At 40.4% G+C, this 14,197-nt stretch overlaps 1 long non-coding RNA gene across 1 annotated transcript in view; it reads right to left on the bottom strand.

The window, feature by feature from the left end:
* The window catches only part of LOC132491965 (uncharacterized), a 567,227-nt gene that overhangs the window by 178,989 nt on the left and 374,041 nt on the right, over nucleotides 1-14,197 (bottom strand). The window contains exon 7 of the long non-coding RNA XR_009532772.1: nucleotides 6,791-6,994. This is a non-coding gene — a long non-coding RNA (uncharacterized LOC132491965). The remainder of the gene's footprint in view (nucleotides 1-6,790; nucleotides 6,995-14,197) is intronic.

Here is a 14,197-nt window from a genome sequence, read left to right on the forward strand (position 1 = left end):
GCTTTACTTTAGGAGAGAAAATAATAGATACACATTTTTTCACCTGCTTCAGGTATTACCAAAAAAACTTTATGACATTATGTCAATATTTCACATAATTAGTCATATCAAACAAGCTAATATACATCTTATTTCTTGTTGGTTTTTATCATTCCTTTCCTTCAAAATCAGACATGGATATATTAATTCTTTGTTAGAGCTAACATTTTTATAAAATTAATTGCTTTCATAGTCATTTGGGAAAAATTATTTTAAATTATCATTCTTTTTTAAGGGTTAAGAGCTTTTCAAACCCCTTCATCCTTGGGTCAGAATGAGATTTTTAAAAAATCACATTGGGACCCCAAATATTAGCTGGTTATTTAAATCATGATATTTCTCCAAATTTGTATGTGTGTGTTTATCCAAATATCTCAGTGTGAATTGTATGGATGGATTTGTTGGGCCTTTTTTAAAAAAAGAATTATCCTGTGGCATGAAAACATTTTCTAGATGATATATTACTTGGGAACTTGTCCTAAGGCTAAGAAACCAGTAGTGTTACAGTTAAAAAATATTTTTGTATTTTTAGTGTGTCTAAAATAGCAAATCCTAATTATTCTTAGCTATTGCCTTAATTATATACAATTAAAGTTTTTCTTCAGTTTATTTCTCACATACATATTAATATTGGAGCCTGCCCCCCAAACATTTTCACCCAGGCCCAAATGGGCAGCAGAGAACATCAGCTCAAAGCTTCCTAAAGTTCCAGGGCATTAGGCTCTAGTCTGATGCTGTCCCTGGGTAGTTGTGGGAGCTTATCCAATTACTCGAATTCTTAAGGACTCAGTGTCCTCGTCTATAAAATACAGTGCCTGGTCTCTAGAGTCCTTTGGTTCGTCCTTCCAGGCCTAACTTTCTAGGCTTCTAGTGAAGCACTGCAGACTCCTCTGGTGATAGCGACAAAAGTACTCTGCTTCCCGATATGAAACAGATAGACTTACATCACCTCTGACCTGTTGAAGCCCCCAAAAGGCACATTTCACCTCCTTGGTCTTCAAACAGGTGGAGAGTTACCATTCCCATTTTACTACGGAGAGTAGGAACAAGGTATGTAAGGTCTCTAACCATGAGAGATTTGAGGCCTGCCTGGGTAACTTTCTCTGAATGGGTCAATATTTAAAAATTAATTTTGTTTTCTGATTAAGCAGTAATAGTAAAAAAGCACAAATGACAAAAAAAGAATAACTAACATCTATGGTGTGCTTGCTCTGTGATGATACTGTTCTAAAACCTTATCTATGTTAAGTCATGTCAGTCTTACAGTAAGCTTCTGAACTAGGCACTATTATTCTCTTCATGTTAGAAATGAGAAAACTGAGGCATGGAGAGGTTAACAACTCGCCTGAAGGCATATAGCCCACTGGTGGCAGAGCTGGGATACAAAACTGGGTACCTTGTATCCTCAATCCCTCGCTGTACATATGAAAAGATATAAATCTTACAAATGATCAGTAAAATGAAAATAAATGACATACTATTTTTTAATCCATCAAAGTAGCAAAAAGTTTAAAAAATTTTAAATTAGATAATATCCAAGGTAGAGAAGCATATGGGGTATTTTCATATACTTCTGGTAAGAGTATAAATTGGTACTGCAATATAAGTGCTTAAAAAAAAAATCTTCCTGGAGTACCACCCACATATATGTGCAAGGTTATACAATATGATACTGTTCTAAAACAGCAAAAAATTAAAGTCACCTGGGTGGTAGGGGAAGCAAAAAAAGTTGCATCAGAATTTCTAGGTATGGGGCCTGGGCACTGGTTTGATTAAAGCCCCTTACATGATTCCAGTGCAGAACCACTGGACTAATATGCTTCAGTCTCTATTTGATGGAATAGTTTTTTTTTTTAAATGAGGTAGATTTATATGTAACTGACAAGGAAAGAAAATTGCAGAATATGTATTATATGATGCCATCCATGTAGAAACAAAACAATACTTTGTATTTCTATGTGCATACATACATACGTTTAAATATATTGAAAAAAATCCAGAAAGAGGCATGCCAAAGTGATGTGATTACCTCGGGGAATTTAGGGATGGTGGTCAAAAAGGATTTTAGCTTTAATAGCAATGATTTTAATATCTTACAAGTAGATTAAAAAAATAAATTTTAAAGTATTTATAGATGTTAAAAAAATGAGTACATTAAACCATACAAAAATAGAAAAGAAAAAACCAAAATCATAATCCAACCAGCTAGAAAAAGCCATTAAAATTTTTTTGGTCTATTCCTTCCTGCCTTTCGTCTATACTTGCATATATATTTATTTTAATCTTTTTCTTCCCTTTTTACACAAAATAGGAATTATTACATGATGCCTTTTCCCTTAAAAGTTTGCAAAGATTTTCTCCATGGAAGCTCCTGAAGCTCATGCACCAATCCCTGACGGTCCTGCCCTTCCATGAGTCTGGCTGGGGATGGGGTCTAGGGTGTGGACCAGGGGTGGGGGTGGCAGCTATCATATCACATGGGCCACCACTTATGGGGGTTTGCAGGGTTCCCCCAACCCTGCCACAGGGCCTGGCATTCCTGATAAAGGATTTAAAGTTTTGGTGGATGGAAACTCCCTTTTAGCATATGAGTTTGTTACTTGACTTTCAGACACACTTTCAATCTGTTTGAAAGTAGGGGGTCATCTATAATTGACTTCATCCCAAGAAATGGAACCAAATTATGGAAAAGGAGAGGAATCAGGTCACATGGTTCAAAAGGGAGGCATCTGACAATTCTAACCCTTGAATGGATTCGACTGTGTCTTCCAGTCTGCATGCCTACATTATGACCCAATTGGTGGTGTTGCAAAGTATCTGTTCTCATGGTGTATTCAACTCTACAGGTTTATGAAGCACTGGCACTGGGTTGGGCACTGGATGGAAACAACACATTAAGTATTTGGTTGCTGGTCTGTGGGCTCTTGTGGTGCAGAAAGGAAGACACGTATAAATGTAGAACCTCAATTCAAGGCCGGCTATGATGCACTGTAACTAGCAGAGCCCTAATCAATCTGTCAAATATGGGTGTAATAATGGGGACAATAGGATGAAATTCTGCTATCCCTAAATCCATATTCATGGGGGGAGGGGAAGTAGTTTTCCTACATCTCTTGCAATGGTTCATTCTTGAACCCATAAACTTCAAGTCACAACCCTACTATGGCTAGAATGCCATTCCTGTGTTGGCATCCCCATTTTGGCTGCCTAGAGAAGTATAGCTGCATTTTAACTCTGATTCAGGGGCAGCTAACATTAAATACACACAGTCTGTTAATACCTGGGAGGTAGTGTGAGCTTGAATCTTTCTGGCTGCACTTCCTTATCCGTAAAATGAGGATCTTTCTTTTTTTACATCTCTCTCGTTTACCTCTTCCCACACACACTTGAGAATCAAATGAGTTAATGGATGTGAAGGCAGGCTCCATATTTTAGACAGCTATAGAAACGTAAGGCCATTATATAGATTTTTATCAGACTGCAGGTTTATCGAATGTTTATATTTCATCCTTGGAGACCCTTGTTTTTATTTGAAATGCAGTATTCATCTCATCATTTTTTTGTGAGACTAATCTTTTTATCCAATGTCTTCAGTCTGTTTCCTAGAAAGCTGTCTAGGTGACAATGTTGATATTCAAAAGCTAATCTGAAAACACTTTCCATCTAGGAAGTGTCAAAAATCACAAATGTGTGTCTTTTTAAAAAAACTGACTTTATCAACTGTTTTACAACCCGGGCGAAAATATTATGTGTTTTAGGTGTATGTCTGCTCTGAATATTTCTGGCATTCTTCATGGGCTTGAATGTGGTTCCTGATTTATTCCTTTTAAATAACCTGGTGATCCCAGGGGGAATATCACAATCTATAAGTATCACTATTTACAATGAGATGGATTTTCCTACCTGGCTAATTGCAGTATTAATTTTCATTTACAAGTTGGTAATTCCTAGCATCAATCCTTTCCCTGTTGGTGGGGTAGGGCCACTGTTTTCAGAGAAAGCCCCAGGAACATCTTTTCTACTCTAATCTCCAGTTGTGCTACACAAAACAGAAGACAAGAGGAACAAAGGATAAGGTAATTCCCTTGATGGTGGACTAAAGCAGGCAGACATTTCTCAGGTTTCTTAACACGCTTTCCACACAGAACGATACGGCTCTGGGTTTCATCAGCGTCTCAGAATCATTTTCCTCATTCTCCCTGCCTCATCCTAACCAAACTCATTCCCATACCATGTATGAAAGTATTATCATCATTATTGCAAGATTTATATTCCCATTCCACCCCCCCACCCTTGCATACTGCATCCCATCGCCAGGTATGAGAAGAAAATCATGAAGTAAAAGCATTTCCCCACATGTTCTGTTTCTCTGCTTTGAACCCTCAGTCCCAGCTGCCGGCAGGAGCACCTCAAGGGCTTTCAGAAATTCAATCAGTTCGCAGATAGGAGCGTAAGATATTAAGTTTCACACTGTTTTCCTCTATGATTTGGATTTTCCACATTTTAAGTAATGTCTAGTAAATTTGCTTCTAATGGGACAAAGGAGGAGCAAGAAATATGGAGGTGCTTCTAGGGCTAGAGCTCGGGAATTTAGGAATCCCCACAAAAAAGGCTGACCCCTTCTCTTCTTCTTTTATTATTGGTTTCAGGATAATGGAGATCAGCAGATCATCAAGATCTGGAAAGCAGCAGAGACAAGAAGTCAAAGGAGGGTATCTGAAGCTGAGCTGGACCAGCAAAGACGCAGACCCAGTGCCCATGCTGGGGTGAGTGAGCAGCCTTGGCTAAAGGGCATGAAGCACAGCCAGTCCTTGGAACTTTGGGTTTCTCACAACGTTTCATCTCTGTATCATAGTTTTACAACAGAGAAGCATCTAGTCTTTTTTTTTTTCTCTTCTTGATTGGAAACCTGCAGCTTTTAAGAAATAGGAATTGTAGATGTAAATAGAACTAAAAAGTGACCTGTCACAAAGCTGGAACAGGCGGACTGAGGGCCGAGGGATATTTCTGAGAACAGAAAAAAACTAATGAAGGGCTTGGTGTATCTGGATGTGTTGAGAGGAATTTTACAGTTTGGTCTGAGAGCTCAGGGAAAAATTAATAATAGGTACACAGAAAACTAAGCAAGTGAAAAAAAAAGAGGGCTTTATTCACTCTAAGAAAACAATGTACAAGAAAGAAAATGAAACTTTAGTATACTACATAGTTCTGCTGTATGTAATATTTATAGGATCATGATGTCGTAAACACTGTATGTGAGGAAGAGAGGTAAGTTGAATCTTCCTTAGTAGGAATTTAATAAATGGTGGCTAAAATGTAAAAATCAGGAAATAGAACTATACACGTGTTATTTACAAACGTGGAGGAGGGAGTGGCATGGACATATATACACTACCAAATATAAAGTAGATAGCTAGTAGGAAGCAGCCACATAGCACAGGGAGATCAGCTCGGTGCTTTGTGACCACCTAGAGGGATGGGATAGGGAGCATGGGAGGGAGACGCAAGAGGGAGGAGATATGGGGATATATGTATACATATAGCTGATTCACTTTGTTATAAAGCAGAAACTAACACACCATTGTAAAGCAATTATACTCCAATAAAGATGTTAAAAAAAATAATGCCTCGGAGACCTTCAAGATGGCAGAGGAGTAAGACGTGGAGATCACCTTCCTCCCCACAAATACATAAAAAAAAAAAATCACTATAATAATTCAAGGTGCTTGCTACTTGAGAGCAGCCCTTTGGAGTGGAGCAGGGGACTGCAATTTCTCATGGCAAAGCCAACTGTTCAATTTTAAAGGGTGTAGACTTTTTAAAGGATGTTTATGCATTTTAAAGGGAGACACTAGGACTGTCCATAAATATACAGTGAGCTCTTCAACTTAGATGTGGTCAAACAATGTGCTTTTGTCAATGAAATGCGACCGGAAGTGAAGTTTCAGGAATGAGTTCACGATCCAGCGCATTCCCTTCCCTATCTCAGCCTTTGGTATCTTATTAGGACACCAGTTGGAGTTCTTAATAAACTCTGGTAATATGCTCCTTTAGTTATGACTATCAAATCTTGATATCTTTTAATAATCCATTTATTAGTTTACTAAGTTTCCCTTGGTTATAAATAAAATACTTACTACTATTCCAGGAACACTTCTAAGAGCTTTCTATGCATCAAAAAATGGGCATCATGGTATTTCCCATTATTGATTGATAAGAAGAAAGTAATTGTATTTTTGGTTCAGTTTATACCAAGTCAGAAGGACACAAACATTGTTTTAAGGTTATTTTGTATATCTCTGTCCTAATCCATATGTGCCGATTTTGAAGTTTAACTCCTAAAAGCCAGTCTTATTTCCTTTTTTTCAAGTTTTGGAAACTATTCTTTGTCATTTCCAGGTCCTGAACAACATACAAAAACATTTTGAAAACTGTAAAGTGTTGCACATATGTAGGGGTTTTAGAATGGAGCCCGGAACTAAACCTCCCAACTCCATTTACAAGTAAGGAAACTGAGGCCCAAACAGGAGATGGGATGTTTTCAAGGTCATTGAATAGGCAAAAGAATCAGGAGGAGACCCAGGCTCTCAGCACTCTGCAGGGCTCTCCTTCCAAACTGCTGAAATCATTCCAGGCCTTTCCTGGCCCATTTCCCACATATTATCAGAAGAGCACATTTCTCCTTTTCCTGATCAGACCTTAACAAATTACCCCAAAATGTAGAGGTTAAAGCAATAAACATTGAACTCACAGTTTCTGTGGGTCAGGAATCCAGGAGTGGCTTAGCTGGGTATTTCTGGCTCAGGGTTTCTCAAGACTGCAGATAAGATGCTGGCCAGGGCTTCAGTCACCTGAAGGCTGACTGGATTGGAGAATCTGCATCCATGCTCATTCATGTGGTTTGGGGGCTGGAAGTCACCTGGGCCTCTCCATAGGGCTGCTCATGACAAGGCCACTGACCAGAGAGGGAGAGAGAAAGAGGAAGAGACCTGAATGCCAAACTGAAGAGCCTGAACTTTATTTCATATAAAATGAGGAGTTATTGATAACCAATGAGAATTGCTGAGACTTTTCCAAAGCCTTTTTGGGACTCATCATTGATGTCCAATTGCTGTTTAATTATCTGGGCTGAAACCATTCTATGCTGTCTAAAATCCTGTAACTAATAGCTGAAAGAAACTCAAGAAAACAAAACTCCGTAGCAAGAATCCTATGAACACCCTGTTGTGGCACATAAACACCACAAAAAGGGAGGCAGGGAAACTCATACCCAGTATCTCATTAGAACAATATTCCAGGAAGAGAAGAAAGGTTTATTTTTGGACTTTCCCTTTTACAAAATTTACAATCACAGGTCCTATGACTTTAGGTTTAGAAAGGAACTTTGAAATGATCTAGATTGATGTAAGCTGATGACACCCAGACCTACATCTCCAGCTTCAACCACACCTCTGCTCTTTACACCTGTTTATCAAGCCGTCTGCTGGACCTGGCAGTTGGTTGAACTATGGATACTCTTATTTCAACCTGTCAGGAATTGGATTAATCATTTTCCCACCCCCTTTTGCTTTGGGTGTTTTATTTAATTAAACCATCATCTGCTCAGTCACTCAGGCAGGAGCCAGTAGGCCATCCTCTCTTGAATGTGAGAAGCCATATTCAACTGGGTACCACCTACTGATTCTACATCTAATATACCTCTAGCTTCCTCCCCACTCTCAATGCTCTCGAACTGACTGCTTCTCCCCCCCAACCCCCCATCAAAGCTTCCCCTCCCCCCTACCTCCAGTTCTTTAGGAATGTGTTACCTTGCCCAGAATATTCTCTCTGCCTGTCTGGAAAGCTTTTACAGTTTTCTCAAGACCCTGTTCATATGTCACCTCCTCTCTATGGAATTAGCCTATTCTTCCTCTGGATTCCCTGCACATTATCACTGACTTCTAACATGTTTGCCTCTTACACAAAATAAAGAGCTCTTTTTATTTTATACTTAGGGAAACTCTGGCCCCCAAAGTCTAAGTGACTTACTCAAGTTCAAGTTCATTCAGTTTATCAGTAGCAGAGCCAGGTCTAGAAGATATTCTAAAAATAGGGCTCATGCCCAAGGACTCCCTGTGATAAAATGTACACTGCTTCCTTGGCTATGGAGAAGTATCTGCTGGGCTGAATGCACGGTTATCTTTGAGGTTAAAGCGGTACCCCAAAGACCTGTCCTGCATTGGGGGTGGAGAGTCTGCCTGCTAATACTCCAGTCAGTGGGCCGGGGAGGGTCTGCATAGAGGGGCTTGGTGGAGATGTTTCGACTTTGCTCACAGGATGGCCTATGGAGAGGAAGTGCCATTCTGATTTGTGGGTCACCCATTTCTACTCCACAGAGGCCCTGTCAAGTAGGAGGCTGTCAACTTTCATCTCCATCTCTCTTACCCCTGGGGCCAAAAGTCAAATTCAGTTTCTGCTCACTGTTTTGATTTTTAGTGGCTCCTCTGGCACCCCCAGCTCCAGGACCTTTAGCAAGTGGCTTCTTTTGAAAGTTTAAGGTCGAAATCTCTGAGCTGGGCCTGTGCTTCTTCTGACAGGTGTGTAATCGATGGGAAGTCTCTCACTGGAGGCTATCCTTTCCTGAGTCTTGCTAAAAGGCACTTTCAGCAATGGGAAGTGCTCTTAGAGACCTTTTACAATGGATTGAGCTAGGCTAAAATTGTCACCTTTTTCCTCCTGGGTGGCATTCACTATCACCAACCTTACTGGCAATTGGAGAAGAAAGTGAGGATGCAGACAGAAAAGAAATCACTCCCTTAATACATACAGGACAGAATGTTCTTAGGGACAGGCAGAAAGCAGTGACTCGGAAGAAACTTATGAAGGGTGGGTGGATGCTGCACCTTTGGGCTTTGGTTCTGCCCCTCCGAGTATCTTCTCTCTCTTGGGGTTCTCTGCTTTTGATTCCTGTGGCCCTTCCCTACCAGCCCCACAGGGAGCACAAGCCCTTTCCCCGTTTCTCTTGAACATACTAAAATAGGCTAATACTTTCCAAAGGGGCTTCATTGACACACTAAAGAAAACAAACACGGAAAACATCAACAGCATTGAAGACCATCCAGCTTACTCAGGATCACATCTTGATCCTAGAAGCAAGTATAAAAGAACTTCATCAAGCTTCCCCCAACACCCTATCCAGTTCTACCCTTACTCTTGTTTCTCCCCCTACAAGTTTCCTGCCCTTCTCAACCATAAGGCCTCTAGGTACCATTTTGTTTTCTGGAACCTGGAAGATGGTGTGGAGGACACTTTTGTTCAAATCAAATGATAGCAGGAAGGAGACCAGTCAGGAGATAATGGAAAGCTAAATTAAGGCAGTGGAGGTGAAGCTAGGCAATAGGGTAGAAATGTAAGAAATATTTAGGAATCAGAATAAGTAGAATTTGGGGACCTGTTAGGTATAGGGTGGAAGGGGTTGAATCTTCTTTTTCTTGTCTTATAAGATATCTGTTAAATTTAAGCTGGAATTCCCTATACCTTTTGAATGTTAGAAATGGTATTGCTAAAAAAAAAGAATTGGAAAGAGGGGAAGCACAGAAAGCACAAGGGGTAGAACAGAACTTTTGTTATTAATGAAGATATATGTAATGGCATGTACCTTCTTTAAAGTGTGATTTATTAAGGTGTAATTTACATACAATAAAGTTTCCACATATTAAGTGTACAGTTGAGTTTTGACAAATGCATACACCCATATAACTACCACCTCAGTCAATATATAGAACATTTCCACCACCTCCCCTTGTGTCCTGTCCAGTCAATAGCTCCACCTCCATCCCTAGGCAACCACTGATCAGCTTTCTGTGACTAGAAATTAATTGTGCACGTTCTAGAATTTCATATAAATGAAAACACATATAATCTTTTGTGTCCAGTCTTCTTTCATTCAGCATTGTTTTTGAGATTCATTCCCATGTATCATTTTATTTTATTGCTAAGTAATATTCCACCTTTGAGATATACCACAATTTGTTCATCCATTCACCTACTGATGGATGTTTGGGTTGTTTTCAGTTTTTAGCTATTACAAATAAAGCTGTTCTCAACATTTGTATGCAAGTTTCTGGGTGAACATATATTTCTATTTTCTTAGGGAAATACCTATGAGTGGAATTGCTAAGTCATATGGAAAGTACATGTACATTTAATATTATAGGAAGCTGGCAGCTCATTTGTTAACCAATAGAACACTTCTTATCATTATTCACCATAATTCAAGGATGAAGGAAAAATAAATTTAGCCCAATCCTGCTTGAGTTATCATAAAGTTTAAATTGGTGGGATCTGAATTAATGAGATTAAGCCATTATAAAATGTTAAATTAATCCAAAAATGGTTTGGATTTTTAATTCATATGAAAAGAGTGGTTCTAAAAGAGTATGATATGCACCAAGGGGAGAGAAATTTTGTGAACTTTGTATATTTCCACCCAGAAAAGAACAGCAATACATTGTTATTTTATCAGTGGCATTCAATGATATAAAATAAAACTGTGATGTGCTCTATAAAAATACATAGGGTATTACTGTTTTACTTTAATGGAAGCCATCACGGGACTTGTAGCATTGTTTTGCTTATAAAATAATGTGGATCCACTCTATGCTATGATATCATCCTTCTGAGTTGACTCAGCCAGAAAACTGGGGCATGTATGTTGCCAGGTAAGCCAGCAACTTGGAAAATTACAGCTCTACTCTTCTTAAGGGTTCCCCTGTGAATGGGAGCCTTAACATTGTCTCTAGGGGGCTAACATCTCCAGGAGCAGCTTAATCATTGGCTCAGAAACTTCTTCAGAAGCTGACTGACAGCAGCTGCCAATCTAGATAATCACCAGAGAGCCCCAATTAGAGCTCTGACCATCGATCTCACCACCAGGATTTAGGACTTTAATATGTATCCACAAGTGGAAAAAAAAATTACCCCCTGAGAAAAAAGCAGCATTTTTATAGTATGCACTATATTATACAGCCATATTATACATTATTTATAACTCATAGATGCATTTTTAACCCATCTTCTTAAATGTTGCATTGTTAGTCTAATAAGGTTGGTATTTAAAACCTTTCTTTTTCTAATTCTTCACTTTGGAAAGGGACATAGTAAATCTGGAAGAAAATATAAATGAAAGAGTATTTTTAGAATTCACAAAAATAGGAACTCTTTTAAAGTAATTTGTACTATGGTCGTTTCTGGGGCCTTTGTTAGCCACCTAAGGAGGAACCCAATGTTTTCACTAATCCTCCGGATGAGGCCAAGTTTAAAACACATGCTCTCTATAAGGATTATGTAAAGATGTTAAAACTTGGCCAGAAAGGTGACAATGTATCTTGATAATTGAGACAATCTTGGAAGTTGGCTGGTCTGTCCAACCGCTATGAACTAATGGTGGGTAATCAAACACAGCAGGTCTGCATAGATACAGGCAAATGCCAAACAGCTTCCTGTATGCACAGAATTCAGCTTAATTAGTCACAGAGGAGAGATAGGCACATTTAAGCTAATCCAAGAAATCATTATTGTTCAAGTTGTGTACATACAAACATAAGAATTGTTGCCCTCTTAAAACAAGCAGCTCCGACCTGCAAAGGGAGGGCATAGGAGATAGTCAACTGACCTTTATATAAAGGAACTGTCCAGAAGATGAATTCTCTCCATCATTTCTTTTCGTGATTATTTCTCAGTAGCTCTTATTTCACCCAGTAGATGATAAATGTACGGTGCATGCTAACTCAAGAGTAACTACTAACAAGAAATACAAATGGACTTTTAAAGTGTTTGGATGGTTTTATGAATGAAGGGCTACAGGTACTGCTGGCAAAGGGTGGTATAGACGTGACTATTAAGGCAGGGCTTTTTACAGCTGTCTTTGGGAGTCTTCATTGGCAACTGGAACAGGATTGGCAAGTTGCCCCAGCATTGCAACTAAGGCTCTGAGTGGTGAGCAAAAGGCACTTCGTGTCCCACTTTCTCAGTCCCAATCTCTCCAAGGAGGCTTTGGGTGGTGGGGTGCAGCCACAGCAACATGGGCTTATTGAGAGTGCTTATTCCACAATCCGCTGTCCCACCCATCCCCATTCCACCCATACCCCTGCCTCACACGGCAAAAGGACCTGGAGGTGAGAGAGGGTCAGCCTTGTGGGAGGCGCTGTATTCACAGAGAGAGGCTATTCCCTTTGCTGAGTAAGGTTAAGGAGGTCCTTCCTGTTCTCAGACCATCTTGAAGCAATGTGCTTCCCCTCTCTAATTATTCACGAAGGTAGGAGGTGCCTACAAGGAGAGGGGCTGGCATCTCATTGCTTTATCACTGCTTAGGCTGTGTAACCTGAATGAGAAAAAGAGAGAGACCGTCTCCCCATGTGTGTAGGTGTAACTGGGGGCTACAGCCCCGACTGTCCCCACAGAGAGGGCAAAGAGGCATCTGCATCAGAGGAACATAGTAGGAAAGCCACCAGCTGGGGTTCAGTTGGAATTTTCTGTCGAATCTTTCAAAAGATCTTTAATGTACAAGGTTGCTGCTTGGGCATGAGTCCCTTTCCAGCTGATATGTTGGAGCCACTACTGTCCTCACCAAAACCATAGAAAATGAGATAGACTAGCAGACAGCCAGCCCAGAAGGCCACAACTGTACCCAGTTATATAAAGAGACATCTGCCCTTTCCTTCTCCTTCCTCCCTCGCCCACACCAAAAGTTCTCAGCACCCAGAAGATGGAAGGGAAGGCGTCTGAAGCCACACCCAGCCTCCCTCCACTGTGTCCTGAGCATTCAGGGCCAAGGCACTGGCCTGTGTGAGGGCTATTCCTTCTCTGTCCCTGGATGAAAATCTAAGTAAGTCCCTCAGCCTTCCTGGGCACTCTCAGGTAACAAAAAATCCTGATGTTTTTCATCACAAAGATGTTTTCCTTTCAGCCAATAAAATGACCAGTTGACTGGTAACTGTCAAAACATTGCTTCATTCAGAGTGAAAGCTCTCCACTTCCCCCCGGTCCTGGCCTGCCTCAGGCCTGAGGGCTGTGGTAGATCAGCTTCATTCCTAGTCTTTCCCCACCTGGCTCTTCTGCTTCTTAGCCACTCCCTGGGCTGTCTCTGGCTTCCATGGGGTTGGAAATAAGATGAGGGCAAGTGGAGAGAGGGGTAGAGAGAGAAGAAGTGAGGGGCAGGGAAGGTGCTCCCTAACTGTGTAGATGCAATCAGCCGTGGTGTCCTTTGGGCAGGGTGGAGTCCCATGGCTAATTCTGTCTCCTGGGTGATGCTTTCAAGAGTGACTCAGAGACATCCTCTCTGCGGCCTATACTGTGGTCCCTTGATGTGAGTGAAGACCACTTCAGCTCCTGAGTATCTGGAGGCCCTTCCTATTATATTTCCAGGCAGTCTTCCCTGGGGGAATCCAAGATGACACCAGGCTAACTCCTCTTCCCGCTTCCTACTGTGGCCATATCTGGTCTCTGAAATATCCTCATCCGGCCACTGCCCCAGTGCTCACTGTTTGCTCCTGACATCATCTCCACTCTGTGGCCATAGACCCTTTTAGCAGGGTCTTGCCTGTGGATTGTTTTTAGACCAATTGGTAGATTTTTGTCTGACAGAAATGCAAATGGCTTTTGTTTGGTGGAACAGATACTTCAGTGGGTTATGATTTATGGTCCTGTTGGAATACTGACGGGTTTTGTATCTAACCCAGCAATCTTAACATTGCTATAAATACTTCTCAAATGCTCTTCTAAATGGTTTTAACATCTTAGTGGCTCCCTCATTAATTAGGGAGTTGAATAAAATATTTGACTTGTGTTTATTTCATATTTGAGAATCATAATTTTATCTCTTTGAAAATTATTCCTTAACAAGATTAAAGTCCAACACTCTCTGCTAAGAAATTCTACTACTACTACTACTATTTGATGATAGTACTACCTTACATGTCTATAGCAGTTTATAGTGTGCAACTTCCTTTTTGCAATGAGAAGCTTCTTGAGGACGGAGGCTGGCTGTCTTGTGCACCATTGCATTGTATCCCTTCTGCCTGGCACAGTCTCTGGTACAAAATAGGAGCCCCATGATTATTTGCTATGAATCTCATTTGGTGTTCATATAACCCTGCAAGGTAGGTAGAGAGATCCTCTT

Source organism: Mesoplodon densirostris, chromosome 6 (genome assembly GCF_025265405.1).
Source record: "Mesoplodon densirostris isolate mMesDen1 chromosome 6, mMesDen1 primary haplotype, whole genome shotgun sequence".
NCBI lineage: Eukaryota > Metazoa > Chordata > Mammalia > Artiodactyla > Ziphiidae > Mesoplodon > Mesoplodon densirostris.